The 25,092-nt window shown below is 48.7% G+C and overlaps 1 long non-coding RNA gene across 1 annotated transcript in view; it reads left to right on the top strand.

The window, feature by feature from the left end:
- LOC144826670 (uncharacterized) overlaps positions 1-25,092 on the top strand; it is a 418,667-nt gene that overhangs the window by 243,126 nt on the left and 150,449 nt on the right. Inside the window, exon 3 of the long non-coding RNA XR_013609873.1 lies at positions 19,493-19,564. This is a non-coding gene — a long non-coding RNA (uncharacterized LOC144826670). The remainder of the gene's footprint in view (positions 1-19,492; positions 19,565-25,092) is intronic.

The raw sequence follows: 25,092 nt of genomic DNA, 5'->3' as shown, positions 1-25,092 counted from the left end.
TTCTAAAATAGTTTGATATTTTGATAGAACTACTTTATGCAGTAAAATGTATTCATGAGGAATGACATGAGTTTGTTTTTGGCGCTGTGATATTCTGATAATTGATCATTTGGAACTGCGTACTGCTATGAAAAAGGATATGTCCTCATTGTTTTGCATCATTGTGGGCAGACTTTGTTTTGATGTTCGAAAGCACAGTCTTTAGAAAGGACGGGTAATGCACCCATCGGTACGAAGCATAGCTGTCTGCCTCTCCATCTATGTCAATAAAGCTACAGTGGCACGCGGCAGTTAGTGACCAATAGGAAAACTGTGACCTGGGCATTCAGTGCAAATTAGCCATGGCGTGATGACCTCATCAACCGTAAGTATAGTGTGCCTAATGACACAGTACCAAACTCTACTTTGGTGAGTTCTGTAATTATCAGCATAAAGTTATGCAGTTGTATCTAATACCACATGTGCAGATGGCCTCACTCCCGGCTGCACGATATGTTTTTATAATACATTGCATTCTTAATCCTGTGATTTGAGAGAATTAAAGGCGATGGAGTGTGGAAACTTTGTCTCACGCACATTGACAGGCCAGACTCCTGATCTGCTCAGACAGACCCCCTTAGCAATCAGCACTGCTTTGGAATAGTGTCACAACGTCACAGTCCCTGTGCTGAATTTTGAGATAACTTATGAACAAGAGAGACTTCTCCAAGGATTCCATTGTGTGGCTGATACAGCTATAGGACTGCATGGCTGGTTGGTGTGTGGAAGACTGGAACTTTCTTGTACTGACAACAAGCCCCATATTTTTGGTGTAAGAACAAAGTCCATAAGCCCACCATCTTTGTAGAATGATAATACAACATATCAGAGGCGTAATGCAGGTCTTTGCAGCCCCTGTGGTCCAGGGGAGCCTCCCAATCCTTCAAGGTGTTCCCATTCAGCAAAAGGCCAATGAATATATGTGAGAAATTGGGGACTGTGGGCTCCTTATCACATTCTGCATTGGGCCTCTATCATTTTGCAATACGCTACTGCAATACAGCATACCAACACAGCTCTGGTCTTAAGAACTATGGGCCAGATGTACAAAGACCTCTTGTGACCGCAAACCCTGTGATTTACAAAATCAGAGGATTTGCGACAACTAAAGGGCATAGCACTATTTATAAAAGCACTTTTGAATCAGAAAAGTCCTTACAAATTGCACACGCACTTTTAGAACTCATTCTAAAATGCCAATGGAAGGGGCAAAAAAGGGGCATCATTTATATTTGCGTTTTGGAACGGGATGTATCAGTGGTCTGAAACTGCAATTGCGGTCGAAAATCATTTGATATTTACCAACCTCGGTGTGGAGGTGGTAACTGAGCTGCAAAGGGGACAGCTTCCCCATTCGGAATCTTGTCAGCTGCTTGGGAAGGGCCTGCTGATGGCTTTCGAATTGGGAAGCACATTTTTTTAAAGTAGCATCTGCCCCTTTAATATATATGGGCTTCTTTGGGAAATCAAAGGCAGGGACTGGGCTCTGCTGTGGCATGCGGGCCTCCATTCCAGCTTTTGCAGCTAATTACAAGGGGAAGCAACCTATCTAATTAATATACATTAGGCAGGTTGTTTCGCAATGCCCTGCAAATGGACGACTTGCAATGAGGCCTATTAGTACATAAATCACATCACAAAATGTATTCCAGTTCATTAACCAGTGAGTGTGAAAATTGCACATCCGTGTTTGGCGAACACAAACAGCACATTTGGCCATAAGTTTTAGTCTTAACTAGGGCCGGAATACAATTCAAAACCATGGCACGTACTCCTAAGATTATTTATAGTAGTGCCCCTATATGAAATACAAGTTGTAGGTGTATTAACTTAGAATCACCCTATGATTGAACTGTGAGGCCCATCTAAGAGCAAGAAAAAAAGGTAGTTAGCCTTGCCTTTCTGACTCTCAGTATAGCTTGCTCGCTCTAGAGTGCCATTCCAGGGAGGGCTAGAACCGTTGAACAACCTCTAATTTGTGGGAAGCCTTTAAAACATATTTGTTTGGAGATAGCTGTTTGGTTATGACTGCAGCTGTTAGGTCTCAAAAGAAAAGGGAATGCTGTCCCTAAAGAGGACAAAGGATAAAGGGGAGTAGGTCAGAGAAAACGAGCCACTACAAGTGGACTAGTTCCTTTTTGGAAAGGGGCTCTCACCCACCCTTGCCGGTGTCCTGCTTCATCATCACGCTTGCTCCTTGTCGGGCCGGCGCGGAAATGCCTGACAGGTACCCTCAACAGGGCTCTTTATTGGAGATCTTTTTCTACAGCCGTGATGTGAAGTGCAAGTTAAGGGCCCTTTGTGTAGATTGAGGAATACAGGTGTCGATGTATTGATTAGTGACTTAAAAACAGCTAGGCAGGTCTCAAGGCAAGTTTTAATCCATGAGTATGCATGGCTTATTAAAAACGTGATGTCACCATTGGGACAATGATCCCCGGTGACTTATAATGTCAACATGTTTCGTGCCGTCAGTTAGTCAAGATGTGATCTAGGGCAAATCTTCAGGACCATAACATTTATAACTAATCTACACAGTGTCTGGGTCCAAGGAAGCAACAAGTAGTGTCCAGACACTAAGTACCTTTTAAGTGTACCTGCAGAATGTAAAATCACTGACTTGGGGGAGGAAGATGTGAAAAGAAATCATAAAATAGCGCCATACTAGGCAGGCTTGTATAGTACTTGTAGAGGCATGCAATACTAGCATGCATGAATTTGTGATTTGTACAAGTTAGTGATAGGAACCAAGTTAGACAAATATGTGACACATACATAAAAACATATAGGTGGTGGTTTCATACACTGGGGTCAAAAGGGAGAAAAAAACACTCACCCAATGAAAGTGATTCCTTCACTTCTCGAGAGAAGCACTGCGATAAACACTAACATTTTTAGCGTGCTGTTAGGAAGTAAAATTTTAATTGAAATTTTGTAAGTGAGCCCAGGGGGAGGAATAAAAACCTCTATTCACATGATGGAAAGCCAAAGATCCAGTACTCACGCCATCCATTGGATAGCTTCACCAATTACCTACACCTTCTCATGTATCTCGCAAGTGAGGACTTCGAGGTGGTCGTTCGGTGTATAAACCCTGATTGGTGACAGGTGGTCCATATGAAATGGTTAGTTGCTGATCAAAGGTCAGGAGTGATGGGCTGGGGATCATGAGCTCCATCTTGTAGTGGGTTAGGAGCCCATGTATCACATGGATCGTTGCTAGAAATTAATGTGACAGGGTTAAAAATGGTTTGAGCTCTAGCATTAAATGTGGGCTTCTTTGCAGTAGAGTATGATTTGAGTGCAACCGCCTTCACAAGGGCCTCTTTAAGAATGTCAAACGCAATTTGACACTCCTCTGTCCACTGAAAACTAACGCCCCTCTTGATGATTGCCCTCAACACATACACCTTGTCAGTGAAATGATTCACAAATTTGGTGTAATACTCTACTAGCCCCAAGAAGTATCTCAATTGATTACGTTGGAGCAGATCACAACAAGCCAGCAGGATGCACTCTTTACAGCGGCAGCTTTGTCTGTCCATGATGCCCAATCTGCTGCGACCTCAGAGCACTTATCGGACGCCGACACAGTGCGCTCTGACTCTGAAACTAGCATACCGTTGTTCCCTTCGATCACGGCTCAGGTTGCCAGAGACTATTAGTGCTATGATCCGAGACGACTGGGTGTGGTAATGTATATGGTGATATTGCAAAATGTGTACTACGGGTGGTGGCTGATCCGTGGGTCCAGGGAGGAAACAAAGCTTTATAGGGAAGTGTGCTAATGTAATCAAGACATATTTGAATGGGCAATTCGTTGTTTTTACGAACTATCACAGACTTGCCTTTACCCCCCCAGGCGATTGCGATGATGCCTTTATTGTTTAAAATCCATGTTGGACTTTTGTTTATTGTTTGGTTTTCTGCTTTTCAATGGGGGAACCTAGTATTGGGAAATTTCTATGTTGTTGCATGCTCGGCTTGTGGACAGTCTCTGCTTGCAGGCTTTCGGCTCCCACATGGCACATCGCTGGTACTCTCACTGTATCACGATGGCATTACATAATACATATACCTACTGCACGTGGAATGTGAGGGGCTTGGGTTCCGTACACAAAAGACACCGGGTTCTGGCGCAACTTAATAGGAGGAAGGTTGCCATAGCTTATTAGCAAGAAACTCACCTTAACACTGATGAGGTAGCTAAACTGCAGAAAAAGTGGAGGGGACAACTGTTCACTACAACATATTCAGCTTTCACCAGGGGGTGGCGGCGTGGGTGCGGAATAACGTCTCGTTTAAGCTCTTAGAGCAGAGAGTAGACGTTAACGGCAGATATGTGTTGCATCATGGCTTGTTGGATGGGGCACATGTGAGCATGGGCTGTATATATGCACCGAACGTTGATCAGGATAAATACTTAAATACACTGGGCAGGGCCTTAGCAGACTGGGCTGAATACCCTTGGGTGATAGGGGGCGATTTTAATGCTCTGTTAGATATTGTCTTAGACAGATCTTAACCCCCATTACATGCCACTGAAAGCAGGAAACAAGCAGAGGCACTCACGAGGTGGGCGGAGGGGTTGGAACTCCATAATGCATGGCGGGCAAAGCACCCTGGGCATAGGGAGTACTCCTTTTACTCGCCACCAATCAAACTATACACTTGAATAGATCGGTTCCTATGCTCCAGTGGCTTAATTGGGTCCATTACTTTGGTGCTTCATATGGGTAAAACCCTGTCAGACCTTAACCCAGTGGAATTGACTATGCAGTGGGGCAAGGTTCCAACCCCCATACCTTCTGGAAACTGCAACCAGCGATGCTGGAGGACCAGGTCTTCTGCAATGCCCTCTCAGAGGCGATCATCTGTTATTTTTCGGAGAACGCGGGGTCGGCTAGTACTCGCCACATGGAATGGTATGCCTTTAATACGGTCATAAGGGGAGTGGCTATTAGCACCAAGACGGGGGTGCGCCTTGCTCTCATAAAGCGGCTTACGAGACTGGAGGGTAGCCTGGCCGCATTGGAGGGAGAGGCAGCTGGGATGAATGAACTATTGACTCAATTGCGGGAGGCTGACATTCAATAAGCAGAACTGCTTGAGGAACTGCGGGTTGTTGATTACCGACTGTACACACAGAAGCTGCACACACAGGCTGATAGGTCGGGGCCGCTGCTGGCGCGGTTGGTTCGGAATGCCCCCTTGCCCACACCCATACTAGAAATTTGGAATGGTGAGGATGCAGTGGTGACCACGCAACTGACATCAATTTCGCGTTTAGGGACTATTATGAGCACCTTTACAGCCCGTTGCCCAGACTCCTTGACACTGCACTATATTTGACCACTTCTTTGATGGTTTAACCTTCCCTCAGCTCACACGACAGCAACGTAATGACTTAATGAGACCGATAACGGGCGGAAATCCAGCATGCAAATAAGGTTTTACCGCGCAATAAAACCCCAGGGACTGATAGGCTGCTAGTTGAATTTTCTGCGATATAAGCCGATATATTGACTCCACATTTGCAATGCATGTACCGCAAATCATTGGTAGAGGGTGGGCTCCCCGCTACTACATTGCAAGCGTTAGTGGTCTCTTTACTAAAACCTGGGAGAGACGTGCTGCACATATCGAGCTATAGACCCTTGTCGCTCCTTAATATGGATTATAAAATCCTCAGTAAGTTGTTGGCCACTCGCCTTGGACAGTTTATTCCCACACTGATACACACCGATCAGTGTGGGTTTGTACGTGGTAAGAACACTGCACTCAACATCAGGCGCCTCCACCGGGTCATGCTGGGCACGATAGGCACAGGAACTAGGGAAGGCTGTATATCCCTTGACTTGAGACAGGCGTTTGACTCTTTAAGATGGGACTATGGGCCAGATGTATCAAGATACCCTTTTGCGAATCTCAAATAGCGATTTTTAAGGAATCGCTATTTGCAAAATAGTATGTATGTAGAAATTCGCTATTTTTTTGCGATTTCTTAAAATTCCTTAATTGCGATTAGCAAATTGCTAATCGCAATTAAGGAATAATTTCCCATTCATTTCTATGGGCCAGGAGGCCCATAGGAAGGAATGGGAAATTATTCTCACTTTGCGATTCGCAATTTGTTAATCGCAAATTGAGAATAATTTCAAGGGTGTCTTAAGGACACCCTGCTGCACCCCCTGAAATTGACATGTGCACGCATATGGCATACATACATGCCCTAAGGGCATGTAAGAGCGTCACATGCCACCTTTACAAATTGCAAAAAGTGCATTTGTAAAAGAATTCGCAAATTAGCACCAACTACAAGTTGGTGGTAATTTGCGATTTCTTAGTGTGAATTCGCAAAACTTTCTTGTTTCTTACATACCATTTAAGGAATCGCTTTTTGCGATTCCTTGATGATATTACACAGAGCTTACTTAACCCCTCACAGACTGAGAGCTATGTTTCAGGGAGCGGACGATGGCTCCCCATGCTGCCACACCCCAGACGCGGGGTCGGTACATATGATGTGGGACTGCCCTAGACTGAGACACTACTGGGCGACGATCTGTAAAATATTGATGGATATAGCCCCAGTGCGCCAGAACGACATGTTGGAAAACTGCATGCTGGGACTAGGGCCCTGTGATAAGAAGGGTGGCTCTGCCTGCCGTTTTGCCAATCTCGCGCTCCTGCTGGCCAAGAGAGCCATAACTACAAGATGGAAGGCTACTAGGGCCCCGTCCCTGCAGGACTGGCAAACGGAAATGCTGAGATAGGGTAGGGCGGAAGGGGCTGAACTACAACAAAAGGAATATAGAGGCCTATGGAAAACACTGATTTCATTGGGCTGGTACGCAATGATAGAGGAATACGCTGCGATAGACATCTTGTCTTACTGAGCCAGACTCGGACTAGCACATAGGGGCTTGCTCAACGGCTGCGGGGCCTGTGGGCTTCTCGCGATCTTTATGGGCTATATCGTGTGGATAGGCGAGACTATGCAGGTTGCTTGTGTCAGTTCTTGGAGCCAAGTCGCATGCAAATGCGAATGCGATAAATGTACAGATATTACTGATGGGTGTACACGGCCGAGCATGCGGGGTGGGTCGGGGAAGTTGGGAGAAAAGTTTTTTGTTAGAATGCTATAATTGTATTAGATCCTGGTTGATTTGTAATGGCTTGCCGATTGGGACGCATATTAATGATTTTAGGCCATCAAGTGATGTCATGCAGGGACTGCCGTGGATGTTCGATACTTGTAATACGTGAAATTCTGCATTATTGGTACATATATGAATTATGTCATGCATGTATATGTCCATATATCACTGTATGATGTCCGGCTTATTATTATGTGTCATTTAATTTAAAAATAAAAAAATAAAAAGTATCTCAATTGATCGTTATCCTGAGGAGCAGGGGTTTTCTCGATAACTTCAACCAACTTGAGTTTAGTTTTCACGCCTTCATGTGTCAACATATGCCCCAGATACTCCACTTCCTTGGTACCAAACGTGCACTTCTTCAGCCCTGTGGTAATGCTCTAACCTGCATAAAACCTCATTCAATATCACGTTGTGCTGGCTTTCGTTCTCACCCCATGCCAACAGAAAGGGATGACGATCCACCCATATAAAACTATTAAGGTCTCCAAGGTTGATGCACATGCAGATTTTGCCATTGGGCTTCCTAGCTATAATGATTGGATTCAACCATTCAGAAGCCTCAATTGGCTCAATTACCCCCTCTTTGCATAATCTTGCCAATTCGTCCTTCAGTGGTCCCCTCGGTGCCAATGGAACATTTCTCACCTTGTTAAGTTTAGGTACCAACCCTTCCATTAACGCAAAGCGATGCTCACACTTCGTCAAACATCCCAACTCCTCCTTGAATAGATTAGGAAACATTTCAACCCAGTCAGTTTCAAATAGAGCTTCTGTCAACATCACTTGTTTGGGATGATTTGGATATAACACGATTCCCAATTCACACTACTCCTTCCATCCCAATGAGGATTGTCCTTTTTTGCAAACATTCACCTTCCCCTGGGCTTTCATGTTCGGAATTTCCAACTCTGTTGTAAAATAACCCAACACAGGTAGCTTTTCACCACAATACCCCGCTGGTTCCACATTGGCAGAGCTTAATTCTTCCGTTTTTTTATGCTTTTCCATGTGTGCACATCAATCAAATGAAAGGAAAACAGGAATCATCCCACCCTTGCACCTCATTACCATTCATTCTGATCAGACATTTGGGAGGGCGGTAAATGCATATGTTAACTGTTCTCTCTTCCCCAACCACTAGCACCTCCACCTCCTCCACATCAGTCACTTTTGCGCTGACATCCACAGCTTGCATCTTGCATCTATCAACACAGTCACTGTTTTCTTAAGTTGTGGTACTTGGCTCTTCCTGTACACTCTTGAAAAAAAACCTGTCTTTTTACATTTGAAAGAAGTACTGTTGGTAGCTGGGCAATTGCTTGATTCCACGGTGTATCTCATACTCCCACAACTGAAACAAGAACTCACTTTATTATGATCATGGAATTTTTGATTTGTGTTGTTTTCCGGCTTGGGTTTATGTATGGTCTTTTTGATGGCACATACACTACATGTTTTATCACAGTTATTATTCCCTTTCATACTCACTTCCCCCAATTCTTTCACATATAAGGAAGTGTTTAAAATACGTTTAGCTACTTATTTGGCCCTGTCTAATGTAGGATCTTTAAGACTCAAAAGCTCTCTTGAATTTTCAAATTACACGTTCTATTAATCATCTGATTTCTTATAATTTCATCCCTGGGGTCTCTAAATTTGCAAGTAACAGCTAATCTAAGTAAAGCCACTATGTATTGACCAACCGTTTCACCATGTGCTTGGGTGCGAGAAAACAATTGTGCCTTTCTACAACCACACTCTTTTTTCCATCATTCTCCTCCAATGCCCTCAATGCAGTATCATAAAAATCCTCACCAGTGTCCGAACCCATCATCCCCATTTCTTCCCTCCACAGGCCACCTCCACAGGCCAGGTTTTTAATACCTTTTTACCTTCAATACCTAAGTTGTGCTTTAAGATGGCTAAGTTTCTTTTTGCCACATGCACATCCCCACCAATTGCTTCTTAGAAGGTCATGAATGTGTCTTTCCAATCCTCCAATGCCATACATGGTTGACCAGGCCTGTCTAAAAAAAATCGGTGGTTGTAGAATGCCTTGCGAAGACATGTTTAATCCCTTATTGGTAAATTTGATTACAATTCGGTAGCCTATACTGTAAATTGGATTACATTGCAATAGATAAAATGTGTACCCAATCAGACAAAAATTGCAGTTGTGAAGCAGTCAGCAGTTAACCAAATGATGAAAAGCATGGGCTTTCTTTGGGTGTGCCCATCTGTGAGGAGGAGCCAGCTTTCAACCCCATTGCAAACCGCAACTCCGACCCAGAAGCCGCTTGGCCGCCAGATAAGCGGAATACAGCCGATAGGCAAGGGTTAATTAACCCGGACTCCTCTTCCCCACAGGAACCCCCAGAGGAAGAAAAGAGCCACTGGGAAGAGGTCTCAGGAAATAGATCAGTCAGCAGGTGAGAAGACTCCGGAAGAACCAGCGAGGGAGGAGGATGGCGGTCGAAGACCGGACGTGTGGAGCCTGTGGAACGTAGAAATGGAGGACGTGCAACGGATTTCACCTGGACACGACGAGGACCGAACCCAGACAGGCGCCGTCAACCAGGAAGAAGAGGACAACCTACTTTTTTTTTTTTTTTAACGAATTTTTATTGAGTTTTGGTCAAACATCTTACATCCATGCATCATAAACTGGCATTCAACACCATAGTCTTTATCAGGATAAAAGCAACAATAACCCACAACCTCCATGTCCTAACAATTCTCCCACCCCTCCCCCTCTACCCCCACCCCCCCTTGTCAGTGTGCTCCCTACCGCTTTCCCCATAAAGTGGCATAAACTTTTGTGCAGTAGCGCCCAACTCCTCCCAAAACATTCACAGTTGTAGCCGCCATCCAGTCGGTGATCCAGAAAAGTGCATAACATGACATGGTACCTCAACAGGCATTCACCCCCGTCAGCAAGAGCACTTAACCCTCCCAAGCACCAGGGTGCGTGGACCTAGCCATCTGCTGCCCCCGTGCGTTCCCCCGCTGCCCCCGCCCCAGTCTCCGAGACCTGACTCGCTTGCGCATCCGTCTCACCACCCCCACCAGCTTCCACCAGCGACTGAAGGTCCACTACCAGCGCGCCCCACGCCCTGGCCGCATCTAGCGCTTTGTCATTAGAGGTGCGTCTGGCTAGTTGTAATCTAAGAGTTCCTTCACTATTCGCCCATTGTAGGAAACTCCCCCGCCACCTCATGAAGCTGGGGCCCCCCCTGGACTTCCAGTGCATTGTGAGCTCTCTCTTGGCCATGATCAACCCCAAATCAAAGAATTTACTCGTAACTTTTGTGGCTGGCGTGTGTGGGAACCAAAGTAAGAGGCAAGCCCCCATATCCGTGTCAACCTGACGTCCCGTAATCTTATTTAAGCAGGCCATGACGTTGGTCCAAAATGTACCGAGCCCTACGCAGGACCAGAACATATGGCCAAAGTCCGCCCCCTCCACGTTACAACGAGGGCACACTGAGTGTGCTCCCCCGAAGATCCGTTGAATTTTAACCGGCGTCAAATAAGCCCTGTGCAGCGTGAAATACTGGACCAGCTGAAACCGAACATTGCGCGTACCTTTCCAGGCCCGGCGCACGAGCTGAGACCAAGTCGCCTCCGAAATCTGCCGGCCGAGGTCTCCCTCCCAGCGCTCCCGCAATCTTTCCAGAGGCGGCGGTCCATGCAATGCCATTCTCCTGTACAGGCAGGTGACAGCCTTGAAAGTGCCAGCGGCCATCGTAATGTATTGGCAGCTCAATGACGTGGGGGGTTCTGCCATGTCCAGCTTCCAATGCTTCTGGATTCCGGACACCAAAGCCGCATGCAGTAAAAAGTCACCCCTCGGCAAATCAAAGGTGTCCTGTAGGTCATGGAACGGCAACAGCGTACCATCCCTATACAAGACCCTATCATGTGGACCCCACGGTCCTCCCAAGTAGCCAGCGCGGACCAATCTCCGCCATGAGGGAGGGCAGTGCACATGCCCAAAGGGATCTCCGGGGCATACGGGGTGGGAAATCCCACCCGTTTCTGGCTACGCAGCCAGCATTGGCGAAGGGTACACTCCTCAAGAGTGAGCTGGTCCAGCTGAAGCCTCTGCTGGAGCACTATGAAGGACAAAACATGGGCCCCTAAACTCCTGCGCCACCGCCTGCGTGAGCCATTGGAGCTGTGCCGCCAGATAGTACCATTCAAAATCCGGTACTGCCAGACCTCCTTCCTCCCGCGATCTGAGTAGGGTGTTCAAGGCCACACGCCGCCTACCAGAGCCCCAGATGAACCCTATCACCATCGATCGCAGCGTCCTGAAGAAGGAGGTCGAAATCCACACCGGTAGCGTGCAGAAGAAATATAGCAATCGCGGGAGGGCCACCATCTTCAATAGCGCTATTCGGCCAGCCACTGACAGGGGAAGGGTACGCCAAAACCCCATACTGCCCCTAATGCCCCTCAGCGCTCTCCCCACATTGCCCTCTTATAGGAGTGAGTGGGTATGGTAAATATAAACACCAAGGTACGGTAGGCACACCGGTTCCCAGCGCAGTCCCTCCAACTCCGCGGGCTGGGCGCTACGTGGTGTCAGTGGGAATAAACAGGTTTTGGACCAGTTAACGCGCAGCCCTGACAATTCTCCAAACTCCCGAAGGAGGTCCCATGCACCTCGCACCGAAGTCTCCGTGTCGGCCAAGTATAGTAGAAGGTCGTCGGCATACAGGGAGATATAATGCGGGACGCCGCGCAGCTGCACCCCCCAAAATATTGCCCCTGCCGGGCTCACGCTGCCAGAGGCTCGATCGCCAGCGCGATGAGGAGCGGAGATAGGGAGCAACCCTGTCGGGTGCCCCTTTCCACCGAGCATGCCGCAGATATTGAGCGGCCCGTACGGACCCTGGCAGTATCAGAGCTATACAGCAGCTGCGTCCAGCGGACGAAATCGTCTCCCAGCCCGAACCGACGTACGCAAAACAGATACAACCATTCCACGCTATCGAAAGCTTTTTCGATATCCACTGACAACACGGCCGCGCCCGTGGGACCCTCCCCCTCAACATCCATGACCCGTATCAGTCGCCGTATGCACGTCGAGGTGTTCCGCGTGGGGATGAATCCCGATTGGTCCGGGTGCACCAGGGTACACATATATACGGACAGCCGCGTGGCCAAGATCCTACTCAGCACCTTATAGTCCACAGTGAGCATCGAGAGCGGACGCTAAGCCGTTCTCGCAGTAGGCAGTCCACCCTTTTTCAGTAACGGCACTATGATAGCCTCCCTAGCCGACGGCGGCAGCCTGCCCAGCTCCCAGGCCTCGCCGTACACCTGATGTAATTGAGGTGCCAGGAGGTCAATATAGGAGGCGTAGAACTCCACCGGTAGGCCGTCGCCCCCGGTGTCTTCTTCCTGGCCATGTGCTGAACCGCTGCTCTAATCTACCCCAAGGATATTGCAGCGCCCAACGCGTCTCCTTGTTTGGAGGTTAACTGCGGTAACTGCGCCTCATCCAAGAAGGCATCCAGCCCAGCCGGAAGTACTGCCAGCCTGCTCCGGTAGAGCTCCGCGTAATAAGCCAGAAACTGACCGTTGATATCTTTCTGCGAGTGAACCAGGTCCCCCTCAGGTGTAGCCAGTGATAATATCGGTGTACCCCTGGATTGGGGGTTGGCCAGCCATGCTAGCAACGTACCCACCCGATCCCTCTCTGCATGCGCCTGGACCATGTACTCTCTATAATCAAGGCAGCAAAGCCTCTCAACTTGAGTGGCTACCCGCTCCTGGGCCGCTAGCACTTCCTCCCGACTGCCCCCCTCAACATGACTAGCCCTCTCCGCCTGTCGTAACGAGGCCTCCTCCCGCTCTACATCACCTAACAATGTCCGACGCGCCCCCGCCGTGGTCGAGAGGCACACACCACGCAGCACCACCTTGAAGGCATCCCACTCATGCGCCCTAGTAGTCGCGGACCCCGCATTTTCCCGAAAGTAACGCTCTATGCCCTCCCGCACCTCTGCGTTAAACACCGGGTCTTCCAGCGCCAGTGGATTCAGTCTCCACGTGGGGACCAACTGCCGCTGCCTCGACCAGAGGACTGTGAGCAAGCAAGGATTATGATCTGAGATGGTCCTTGCAAGGTATTCGCTGCTACGTGTGAGTTCCTGGGCCCCGGGCGTACAAAGCCCAGTGTCAAGGCACACGTGAAGGTCATGGGGTGCAGAGTAAAACGAATAATCCCTATCAGCAGGGTGATGAGTCCGCCAGGCATCTAAGAGGTCCCATTTTTCCTGCCAATTCTTCCTGGCCCTGGCCGCTCTGCGCACCATCGATTGCGCCAGCGGGGGATGGGAACGATCCAATTCTACGTCTAGCACCGAATTAAAGTCCCCCCATAAACACTGTGCCCACCAACAGTGACGCCAGCCTCCCCGACAATGCCGAGAAGAACGCAGCCTGATCCGAGTTTGGGACATAAACACTGCAAAGTGTAACATCCCGGCCATCGAGGCGCCCCAGCACAGCCACAAACCTTCCGTCGGAGTCCACCATCGTCGTCATGGGTTGAAAGGGAACACCTGCGTGCACCCATATCAGCGCCCCCCTAGCATAAGCGGAGTAGGTGGTGTAGAAGAGTTGCCCCCTCCATCGTCGCTGCAGCGCCTGCCCTTCCGCCTGTGTTAAATGCGTTTCCTGTAGAAAGGCACCCTGGCCCCCCTGCGGACCAAATATGCATGCACCTTATAGCGCTTCCTCATGGAGTTGATCCCCCGCACATTCCAGGTAATACATTTCAATTCGAGTCTAGCCGCCATCAGCAGGCCTATACCGAAGTCCAATCCCACACAATCCTAGCGGCACACTGACATCCCCTTTTAACGTGTAACAGCCCCAACCAACTCCCAACCCACCCTCCCCCAGAACAGGCTCCAAACAGTCGTTACCCATCCAAACCCAGCCCCCGCTAACGAGGGAAACTCTGGCAACTACCAGAGACTCACAAGCTACGCCAACCCAGCCGGACAGCAAGAGACCCACCACTCCGTGATAGGCCGATCCCGCCCATGATAGCCTCCCTCCCCCAGCGGCGCCCCACCCTCCCCCGAGTCCTCAGTCCGCCAGGGCCCACTCGCTCCTCAGTAACACCCCTTCAACACAGTAGAAAGCGTTCCTCCCAGCAACCCAAGAGGCGGACCCCCAGTGTCCCCCCCAGTGTCAACACCACAGGTCGAGCATGCCCCCTTACTGTACTTCGCCCGGCAACCTGGGTATCATTCGTCCATGAATCCATCGGCCGTCTGGGGGTAACCAGAGGCAGCTCCCCAGGGTCCTTCTCCGAACCCCCATCAGAACCTTCAGGGTCCACCTCATCTGAACCCAGCTGGGAGCCCGAAGCCACCAATGGGGCCTCCGTCGCCACTCCAGAGATAACCGACACCGCCTGCAGGGCAGCCTGCCTCTCCAGCTCTGTCTGCGATGCCGATGGGGACCTCCTGTTCTGCACATGTTTCCGATGGCGCCTGCTCCTGCGCGGTTTCGATCGCTCCTCCGCCGCCCCCGCCCAATTACCGGCGCCGTCTTTGCCCGCACGGTACCGTTCCAGCCAGTGCCAAGCGTCATCTGGTGTGTCACAAAACGTTGCCACTCCATCCACCAGCACTTTCAGGCGCGCCGGAAACAGTAAGGAGTACTGTATTCCTTTGTCACGAAGGGCCCTCTTGACTGCCAGAAAGGAGAAGCGGCTACGTTGAACCTCCTGGGAGTAATCAGGGAAGAGGGACACCGATGTGTTGTCCACCCTATATGGGCCAGCCGACCTGGCTTGTCGCAGGATGATGTCCCGGTCCCTAAAATGTAGCAGACGCGCAACCACCGGCCGAGGTGGGCGGTCCGGAGCCAGGGGCCGGGCCGGGACCCTGTGAGCCCTCTCCAGCATGTAGAAGTGCGTCAGGCCCTCAGGGGCCACCACATCTCGCAGCCATTGTTCCAGATAGGAGACCATGTCGCTCCCCTCAATATTTTCCGGCAAACCCACCACTCGAATGTTATTGCGCCTATTGCGCCCTTCTGCATCTTCCGCTCTCCTTTCCAGATGTTGCACTCTGCGCAGTAAGTCCTCCATCGTGGCATCCGCTGCTTTCCGGGCCGGCTCTAGCGTCTCCAGCACCAGTTCCGTAGATTTGACCCGATCAGCGAGCTTGTCGTGGTCCGCCTTCAGGAGGCCAAGGCTGGTTGGTACCTGCGCAATGTCCTGCCGCAGCGCTTCTCTAGTGTCCCCTATGGCCTTAAGGATCTGGTCCATTTGCTGCTGTTGGAGCCCCGCGTTCTGGTCTTCCGTCGGGCTCTGTCCCTGCGCTTCCGGCAGGTCCTCCGTCTGGTCAGCCCGCGCGCTCCTGCTCCCTTCCGCGGTTTCCCCATGGCGGAGCCCCGGGTGTCGCAGTCGTGCTGTGCGCCAGATGCCAGCCACGCAGCGCGTTCCAGGCTGCAGTGGGGGCCGTGCTCTCCGCAACCCAGGCCAGTCAGTTCACTAGGACCTCGGTCTGGTAGGCCGCCCGCGGAAGAAGGTCTGGGCACCAGCCCACGTGCAAAGTGAAGTTGTGGCTTATCGTCACCTGCCGCTCCCAGCGAGGGCACCACTCGCCAGCCCCAGCTCCCTCCGGTAAGGGGCGTGCAACAGCTGTAGTGCCACGCCGAGTACAGTGAAATCCAGATCTGGGGGGGGCGCAGTGCGTTCCCAAGTCACTCACCCCAGGGTGTGGCCAACCGCGAGGGTAACTTCGTGCCTGCGGGCCAGCCCTACCTATCCAGACCCTGTCCAAGTTCAGAGCCCTGCGGCGCAGGGATTAAGGTACCATCACCCTCACCAGCGCTGAACAAGGAATGGTGCTCCCTGGGCAAGACCCGCTCCACGTTCAGGCATACCAGCCGCTAGTCCCGCGGCTTCAGCCGGGCGTACACCACACAGCGCACCTGGCTCCTTTGCGCCGTCCCCGAAGCACGGGTTCGCGCACAGCACCAGGCCGCACCGCACCTCCAGCAGCACAGCCAGCTGATCGTCCGGACACGCCACTCTCCAACGTCAGCAGCGCCTACCGGAACCACTCCAGGCGGTGCTCCCCACCGGCAGTCGCTCCGCGCCGCTGCCCAGGACCGATGTTGATGCAGCGCAGCTCACCGGGTCCCTCTGCACCCGACCATCGGCCGCCACCTAGCTGCCACAGCGTTTTGCGGGCATCAGCGCAGGGTGCCCGCGCCAAGGAGCCGTCTGCGGGCCAGCACCAGCTTCCGCTCGTCCGCGGTGGATCAGTGCTCCAGGCGGGTTCCCACAAATCAAGGCCGGGGACCCAGCAGTTGCCGTAGGCCGCCGGCAAGATGGCCGCTCGCTGCAGGCGGAGTCTCACTCTAGCGTCCGAGTGCTGTGCCCCCGAGGCGTTCTTCCCACACACAACAGCCGCCGAGGTGCTCCGCAGCCCCAAGGCACCACGCAGGGTCGTCGGCGCCGCCGGGAGAGGCTTCAGACAGGATAAACGCCGGGACCGGCCCGGAGCTCAAGGCTCAGGCGTCCATGCTCGGCGGAGTCCAAGCCACGCCCCCGAGGACAACCTACCTGCCGAGCCCAAGACCTGTTGAGAGGTCTGGTGGACGCCCCCAGAGGACACCTTCATGCCGCCATAATTCCGGAGAGTTACGGCTTCCGTGGTACGTGGTCCAGGGAAGGGTGTAAAGGGAGAGGGAGGGGGACTGTGGGGCACGGGTGTATAAGGGCTATAGGACCAATCTTGTGTTCGCTTTTGGGGAAGGGGCGACGCACTAAACCTTAAACTGTTGTCCTGGAAAAGAAGGCTTCTGTTGTAAGGGTCCGTAGGACTGCCCGCACCTGTGAATGTCCCTTTGTCTGTAGATACCTTACGTTATTTTGCTGACCTAGGAATTGGGTCGTAATAGCATGCTTCTCTGCCCATTGACTTGCAACCTGAAGAAAGGGCCGAGAATATATATTTACCCGGCTTTCTTTTTGAGCACTCCCAATTTCACACCACCTAGCATCCTGCACTTTCTTTTAATTGGAGCACCCGGTGTTTTCCAACTACAGCCTTGGTGACGGTACCCTCTTTCCTGATTTAAGACACTCTTTTGCATTTCCGGACCACCTGACGTACCGCCTTTTTTGTGTCTTCTCTTCCTATGGTACTAGGGGAACGTCACCACCACTTACCCGGAAAGGAAAGAAGAAATCCAACCACCAGGAAAGAGAACTCACCGAAGCTTACCTGTTTTTGTTATTTACCCTGTGCCTTAAATAAAACACGCCATCATTGAGCCACGCATAGGGCCTCTTCGATTCTTTTTCCACCCGTCCCTCTAACATCTGGTGTCAGAAGTGGGATCGGGGAAAATGGAGGCCGCGTTTCAGAAAATGGTGGAGGGACAAGAGAAATTGGGACATATAATGGAAAAATTCCTAGCTGCTGCGGAAGAAGACAGGGAAAAACTGCAGAAAACCCTCTCAGCACAGAGCCATGCCCAGGAAAATTTCATTGGGAAATTAGCAGATACCCTTAGTCAACCAAGGGGACATACAGGCCTCCCCTCTGTGGTCTTCCAGAAGTATGTAGAGGGAGAAGACCCAGATTTTTTCTTTTCTAACTTTGAGCGGATGGCTAGAGCTGCCGGGTGATCCCTAGAAAAATGGGGACAATACCTGGGTTCGCTTCTTTCAGGGGACTTGCAAGCAGCCTACCAGGCCTTTAACCCCCAAGGTCTTACCCCGTATGAGGAAGTGAAGAGGAACATACTGGAAAGACTAGGTATTGATGAGGACACCTATCGCATAAAGCTGAGACAGATTAAGGAAGGCCTCCAAGAAACCCTTAGGGCTCTAGCTTATCGCGTCAGGGACATGGCGGACAGATGGTTGAAACTCCAAATGGCGACTAAGGAAGAAATCATGGAGAAAATGTATCTTGAGCAGTATTTGACTTCTTTATATCCTCATGTACAGAAATGGGTGCGCCAGCATACAGGTTTGACTCTGGAGAGGGCATCGACATAGCCAGCGCCTTTAATAGGGCACAAGAGCTACAAAAAGGTCGGGATGACAACCATTGGAAACGCCCGTGGAGTAACCTCATCTGACCGACCCGGCAACCCTCTTCCAAAACAGAGACCGTCACACTTCTGCCCAGTCCTATGCCCGTACCCGTTCGGGCCCCTCCACAACAGGGACCCCCTTGTTATTACTGTGGGTCCTTTGGACATATAGCCCGTGTATGCCCCCAGAAAGAGGAGCCCATAGAAGTTGGCCTGACTCATACTTATTACTGTAGCCCTTCAGACTCCAGCTTTCCCTATCATAAATAGGTGCTATTCAACGGTGAGAAGAGATAGGGTTTGGTTGACGACGACGACGAAGACGACGTACCTGCCGAGCCTGAGACCTGGTCAGAGGTCTGGTGGACGCCCCCGGAGGACGCCTTCATGCCGCCATAACTCCGGAGAGTTACGGCTTCCATGGTACGTGGTCCAGGGAAGGGTGTGAAGGGAGAGGGAGGGGGGCTGTGGGGCACGGGTGTACTAGGGCAATAGGACCATTCTTGTGTTTGCTATTGGGGAAGGGGAACGCACTAAACCTTAAACTGTTGTCCTGAAAAAGAAGGCTTCTGTTTTAAGGGGTCCGTAGGACTGCCCACACCTGTGAATGTGCCCTTGTATGTAGATACCTTACATTATTTTGCTGACCTAGGAACTGCATTGTAATAGCACATTTCTCTGCCCATTGACTCGCAACCTGAAGTAAGGAGCGAGAATATATATTTACCCGGCTTTCTTTTTGAGCACTCCCATTTTTACACCACCTAGCTACTACTCCATTCTTCCTCAGATATCTGTACAGGTTGCCTCTACACATCTATGATCAACATTTGTTTTTTAACAGCAATGGTTCGTTGATTGTATGTAAGATGGGAGATAGGCACACTAGTATTTTTGACTGTGGTGTGCTTCCTTTCTATCTATACACAATACAGAGCGGGACCTCATCTACCGAGCAGTTGCCTGGTGAGGTGAGGTGTACTCCCACACAAAGCTGGGTGAGGACCACTAAATTGTATTTACAATGATATACATTAATGGGTTGAATTTTGAAATCAACTGCTCTTTCCACAGATGGGGCAGCAGGCTGTCCTATAAACTCTTTTTGGGACAGTATAAGATATAAACAAGAGATTGGATAGGTTCTCTCTGTACTAGCGAACGATACTGATCATACCAACTTTTGTTTTCTTTTGTAGGAAAGACACAGCCCTTCCTGTGAAAATGAAATATAATGCATTATTGCATAACAGGATCTGGTAGGGCATATTGTATCCTTTATTTTGTTGGTATAATATTTGCACATATTTTGGTAAATAAAAAATTGTTTTTCCAGTAGCGTGATTATCAATTGGTCCTGAAGAAAGCCAGGTTACTAAACCATACTTGGCTGAAACATGTTGACCTTATCTTATTGCCTTAGATAGTTATTTTCTCAAACTATCGGCTTGTTGGTTTTAACATTGATACTGAGGTAGCACCTATTAAAACGTTTTTTGTATCTCAGTAGTCAATTTTAATGTTATCCTTTTTTTCACACATTCTTTTGTGCACTGCAAATCATGAGCACCACTAAACGCCACTGGGTATGAATCAAGTGCAGTGTATTTTCCGCCTGGATAGGTGTGAACTGCATTGACTGATACTTTGAAAGATTTTTCCCAGATGACGAAGTTCCGGCATTGAGGTGGGCTGATGGGTTTCACTTTAAAACACAGTGAGTTTTTCTTGTATCGTTCTGAGTCTCCCAAATTTATTGTGCACTTTATGTGTTTATGTACAGACCGATAGTCGCCCATTTTGTTGTTTCAGTTGTAGGTGGGGATAGGGGACTTTCAGGTTGTTTAACATTTTTTCCCTAGGACCCTCTTTTTCAAATATGTGTATTGTTTAAATAAAACACGCCATCATTGATCCACGCATAAGACCTCCTCGATTCTTTCTCCGTCCGTCCCTCTCACGCCATCATTCACTCAAGGAAATACTGGTAACATATTATAAAAGCATTAGAAGACAAATGCACAGTCAATAAAGGTGTGCCTGTCACTGAAAAAAATCAGAATGGCAGGCTACTTCTAAAATAAATGTCAGTCACTTTTTTCTTTTTCATAGCAGCCGTCACACTTATCGGCAATCAATTATGCTGAAATAATGTCTTTTGATCAAGAATAACGCTGAAGCAGCTTCATCATTTCTGTTGACAAGACAATTACAACAACACATAGGCTGCGTTATGATGCACACAATGCCAAGCTCACCATGGATGTAGGCATGCATACGCATTACGCAGACATGCATGTTAATGCCTCAGAGACGTTTCAGATCACCCTGAAGAATACGGTGAGTTGCTAGCTGCGCCAGGCTAGATTATGCAAAACACACAAGATGATGGACGGAATGTTGCACAATGGCAAAACATTCACCCCCAGTCACAGATCTGGGTTTAATCCATCGTTATTTTGCTCACCAAGCCACCCCAGTTCAGACATGGCCATATGCAAATCAGTCTTGACCCTGTGCCTCATGGGAACAGTCCAGCCCGAGGCTAGATTATGCCACTGAGCTGTTTAGGAATGCTTCCATGACATAGGTTGCACACACACGCGAGGCTCGATAATGCTCCCGAAACTCCTTCCATGTTCTCAGCTTGAACGCAGCCTAGTTCCTCTCGGTGTGGCCGGTACTAGTATGTTGAAAAGCCAGCACTACTCACTGTGAATCATATGTTCCATAAGGTTGTTTATCCAAATATGTACTTGAACAAATCCTCAATGGGTGGGCTCTTCCCAAATGCCTTTTCTTCCCAGGGACAGCAATAGTTTCCTTAGGTTCTGTTGATGAAATTCGTTCTTCTCTACTCCCGCTTCAGTGTGTGCCGTGTTCTGAAATCAGTCATCGCCACTTTTGGAAAATCCAGAACAGGAAGATAAATGTGAAAACTTCTTTATTAGGAGAGGGAGAACGGTCCCTGGTGAAACCAGGTCCACAGCCACAGCAACTGACTCTCCAGCTTCTCAGAATCCACAAAACAGATTCCAGAAGTGGAACATTCAGCCACCAGGTTACCAGGTTCCACATTATAAAACATAACACACCCCTTTGTCCTTTGTTACCTTTAGGAACAGTACATTTTTTCTTTCGAAAATTAACAGTTGAGCATGTATGCTGGAACTATATGCTCTCTTGGTCCCCAATATTTGTGATGGATTATTAAGTATGGCGGCTTAGTCGCATGTCCGACCTTGACAAGTAGCCTTTTGGCACCCTATAGGGTACGTGATGTAGACACAGTTTACTCTCAGCATTAACCCCCCTTTTTCTCCCCCTTCTCCCTACTTCAGTAAACATGTGACATATCTACTTACACCACAATGGATGGTAACTTAGGACTTAGTTTTAGAGATGACATGGTGACAGATATATCGAAACCCCCCTCTCTTCTAGGGGCTGATGGTATCACACCATCATGCAGCCAATATGAAGACTGGAATTCCCTCACCGCCATGAAATTCCAATGGGTGGAAATTACCCTCCATGGCGCCATTATGACAGAATACCTGAGGGCTAACATTTCGCCCACAGGACTAATAGTGTCCAATGTCCCCCGCATTTTCATGGAAGACGTAAATTAAAAAAAAGAATGGTACCAGGTTGCCTGGAAGTGCACAAGCGATTGACTAATTCTGATCATTAACACAGCTAAACGTCTAGCTGATGCACTTTTGATCAGAATTCAGATTGCAGAAGGGCCACTTAAAACTGGGATCCTATTGTCAGTACATAATACCAAACTGGCTGAGATCAATAATGGGATCAAAGAGAATAATGACTACCTCTTGAAAAAGAAGATTAATAAACCACAAAAAGATATTAAGAGGTTTAACAGAGAGAAAGTGTATTCATACCTGAGACATCATCAGACGAAAGCCAAACATCTCGCAGAAGAACTTCTTCCTCCAACAACAACTCTAGCATGGATAGCTGGGGTAGCAACAGTGGGGGAAGGAGAGGCCCGATAGTACCCTTCATGAATTACGGAATGCCACCCTTTCAGGCAGCCCCCTTTTGGCAATACCCCTTGTTTCCACAAGGCCAACAACCCTTCCCTCAACCCTACAACTCTGCTTTTTTAGACAGAGGCTGGGGCAAAGAAAGTGGTTGAAGAAGAGGACGGCTCAAATGTGTACAGTGGCAGGAACCTACCCTGTCCCAGGTACCGACATGGAGTCAGACATGGAAGACAAACTAGTTGTTAACCTGTTGAAGAGAACACTGAATGACACAGAGACCAAGGTAGTCAAGAAGGGCCTTGACTTCGTCACCACACCTAGGATGGATAAATTCCAGTACAACTATGGCCTCCCTGCTTTCTTCTGGAAAATAGGGTTGAGGTCATTCTTCCAGGAGAAATCTGGTCTTCAAAAAACCACATCACATGGCTAGTGAGCATGACTGTCAAAAGCGTAGTCCAGGGGGGTTCTCACTCGAGAAAACTCTGAAAAACAGACAGGTAATATATCATGCACCCCAAAGCAAACCTGATGACTAGAAAGCAGTATAGACACGAAACATGCAAACACATGAAAAACACTCCATAGTTTACAGAAATAAAACTGCCCAGCTACCGTAGTGTGCAAAGTCCACAGTGGAACAAGCAAGGTTCTAACTGTTTTACCTGCACAGTGCACACACTGCTGCCTTGTCTGTTCACTCTCTGCAATGCACCTGCCCGATACCCTCCCTTCACAGTCTTCCAATGATGACATTCAATGACAATGACACAGCTACCCTACTCTGTAACTTCACAACAGACCTGAGACAACAGTGCCCTGTACCTCATTCACCCATTCGCAATGTACATGTCTGCCCCATAAACCCCAAAGACAGATCCCATCCCTTAAATCACCTTGTGCCATCCTTGGAACCTGCAAGGGCTGGGCTGCATGTTTTGGCCAGAGCTAGGTCAGAGGTGATGGGAGAAGGGGGAGGAAGAACAGTTAGGAGCTTCATCCCCAGGCCGCCACCGAGGCCAGACCCATCCAATCTGCTATCAAGCCGAACCAGCTACAACATACGGAACACAACACACCTGAAACAAGACACCAGGGCTGAAACCGAAAGAAATATTGGGTCTCTGGTATTGCAACAGCAGCCTGCTCATGTTGCAAACCTCACAGAGAGCTCAGAACATTCACCATTCCACTTGCCAAAGAGCACCCCAACAACTTTGCAATCATGGAGGCTGCAAAACCCTCAAAACCAAAGCAACATTTCAACAAAAAGGGCAGCCTGATCACAACACTTCTCATGACCCGGTGGCAAACTACAACTCTGAAATCCCAAAAGATGTAGCTTATAAAAAAAACTAACTGTTGTGCTCTCTAGTAAATTGATAATAAATGACAAACACAAAAGTAGATAACCCATAGCCCATTAAATATCAGTACTCTTATTAAGGTCTAGCATAATATCATGCGACAACTCTATAAAAGCCTACTGAAAATAATGTAGATGCCAAATTGTTGAATGAGATCATCCATAGTTTCTTTAGTCTACTGTGACATTTTACATTTCCGTGTATCCTTTCTCCCCAAACATCCTCTACTGATAAGGTGATAGAATATGTACTCATGAACTTATTGTTCTTTTTAAAGAGTCTAACTTGTACCGTTGAAACATTCTGGACGGATGTACGTTGTTACAACGCATGCTTTTACTACACATGCCTTTACAACGCAGGATTTACAACGCAAGTCGTTACAACGACTTGCGTTGGGGGGTGCTGGATAGTGAATAGTTTAATTTACTATTCCAACTCCAGTCCCCGTGTATAGTAGGGAAGGTGTTGGATAGTAAATTAAACTATTACCTATCCTAGAGCGCCCCCCAGCGCAATTCGTTGTAATGACTTGCGTTGAAAAACCTGCGTTGTAAAGGCACTGCGCGGTAAAAGTTGCGTCGTAAAGGATGTTTTCCATTCTGGACAACTCTGACTGATCCACGTGCTACAGCAGAACACAGCTTAGAACTACAACGAGGACACCACCACAGTGAACAAGCTGGTATATTCTATATAGGTACCATAATATAGGCCCCAGTAACTTCATTACCCTTCACCTAAATTCTTCCCTACATTAATCTTGTCACGGTTTACAGGGACTGACCTTTTACCTAGATATGACACTGCATACAGAACGTGGGTTTTTCCTAGTTTGAAATCTCATACATTATGCATGAGGATTCTTGGAAGCACCGTAAGACTACCATCTGCTACATAAAATCTTTGTACAAAGTTCATGCCAAACGTCATCCTTAGGCCGACACAGTAACACAGCAATGTAGGACTCCTGGGGAGATCTACGGGTATATATACATCACATCTTGCTAGGATAGGCAGAGGAGACCAAGACTTCCCACCCAACACACTGACCAGAGACGCTGAGGTTCCTGCATGCAGACACCCCAACTGGCAGTGGTCTACAACATCCCTGGCAGGGTGTTCAACTCAAGACCAGAATGGGGTCCCACAGTCTCTCACTTCAGGTAATGGGGTTGACTAAATCCTAGAGGGATTCTTGGCTTAACACCTACATACATGCTAGGTATTCTTAGGTACATCTAGTTAGGGACGCATCAGAGGAGTACACATCTTTTTATCAAGTGTTTTATATACTTAGATTATTGTAAGATGGTAGAACTATACCATTCATTTACCTTTATAGTACTGCTAATCATTTATATCTTATACTGTCTAACAGTTATTGCAGCTAATCTATTTTACACCATAATAACAACTGTT

This window comes from Lissotriton helveticus, chromosome 3_2 (assembly GCF_964261635.1).
Source record: "Lissotriton helveticus chromosome 3_2, aLisHel1.1, whole genome shotgun sequence".
Taxonomy (NCBI): domain Eukaryota; kingdom Metazoa; phylum Chordata; class Amphibia; order Caudata; family Salamandridae; genus Lissotriton; species Lissotriton helveticus.
The sequence above is the reverse complement of the archived record's forward strand: the minus strand, read 5'-3'. Positions and strand labels throughout refer to the sequence as shown.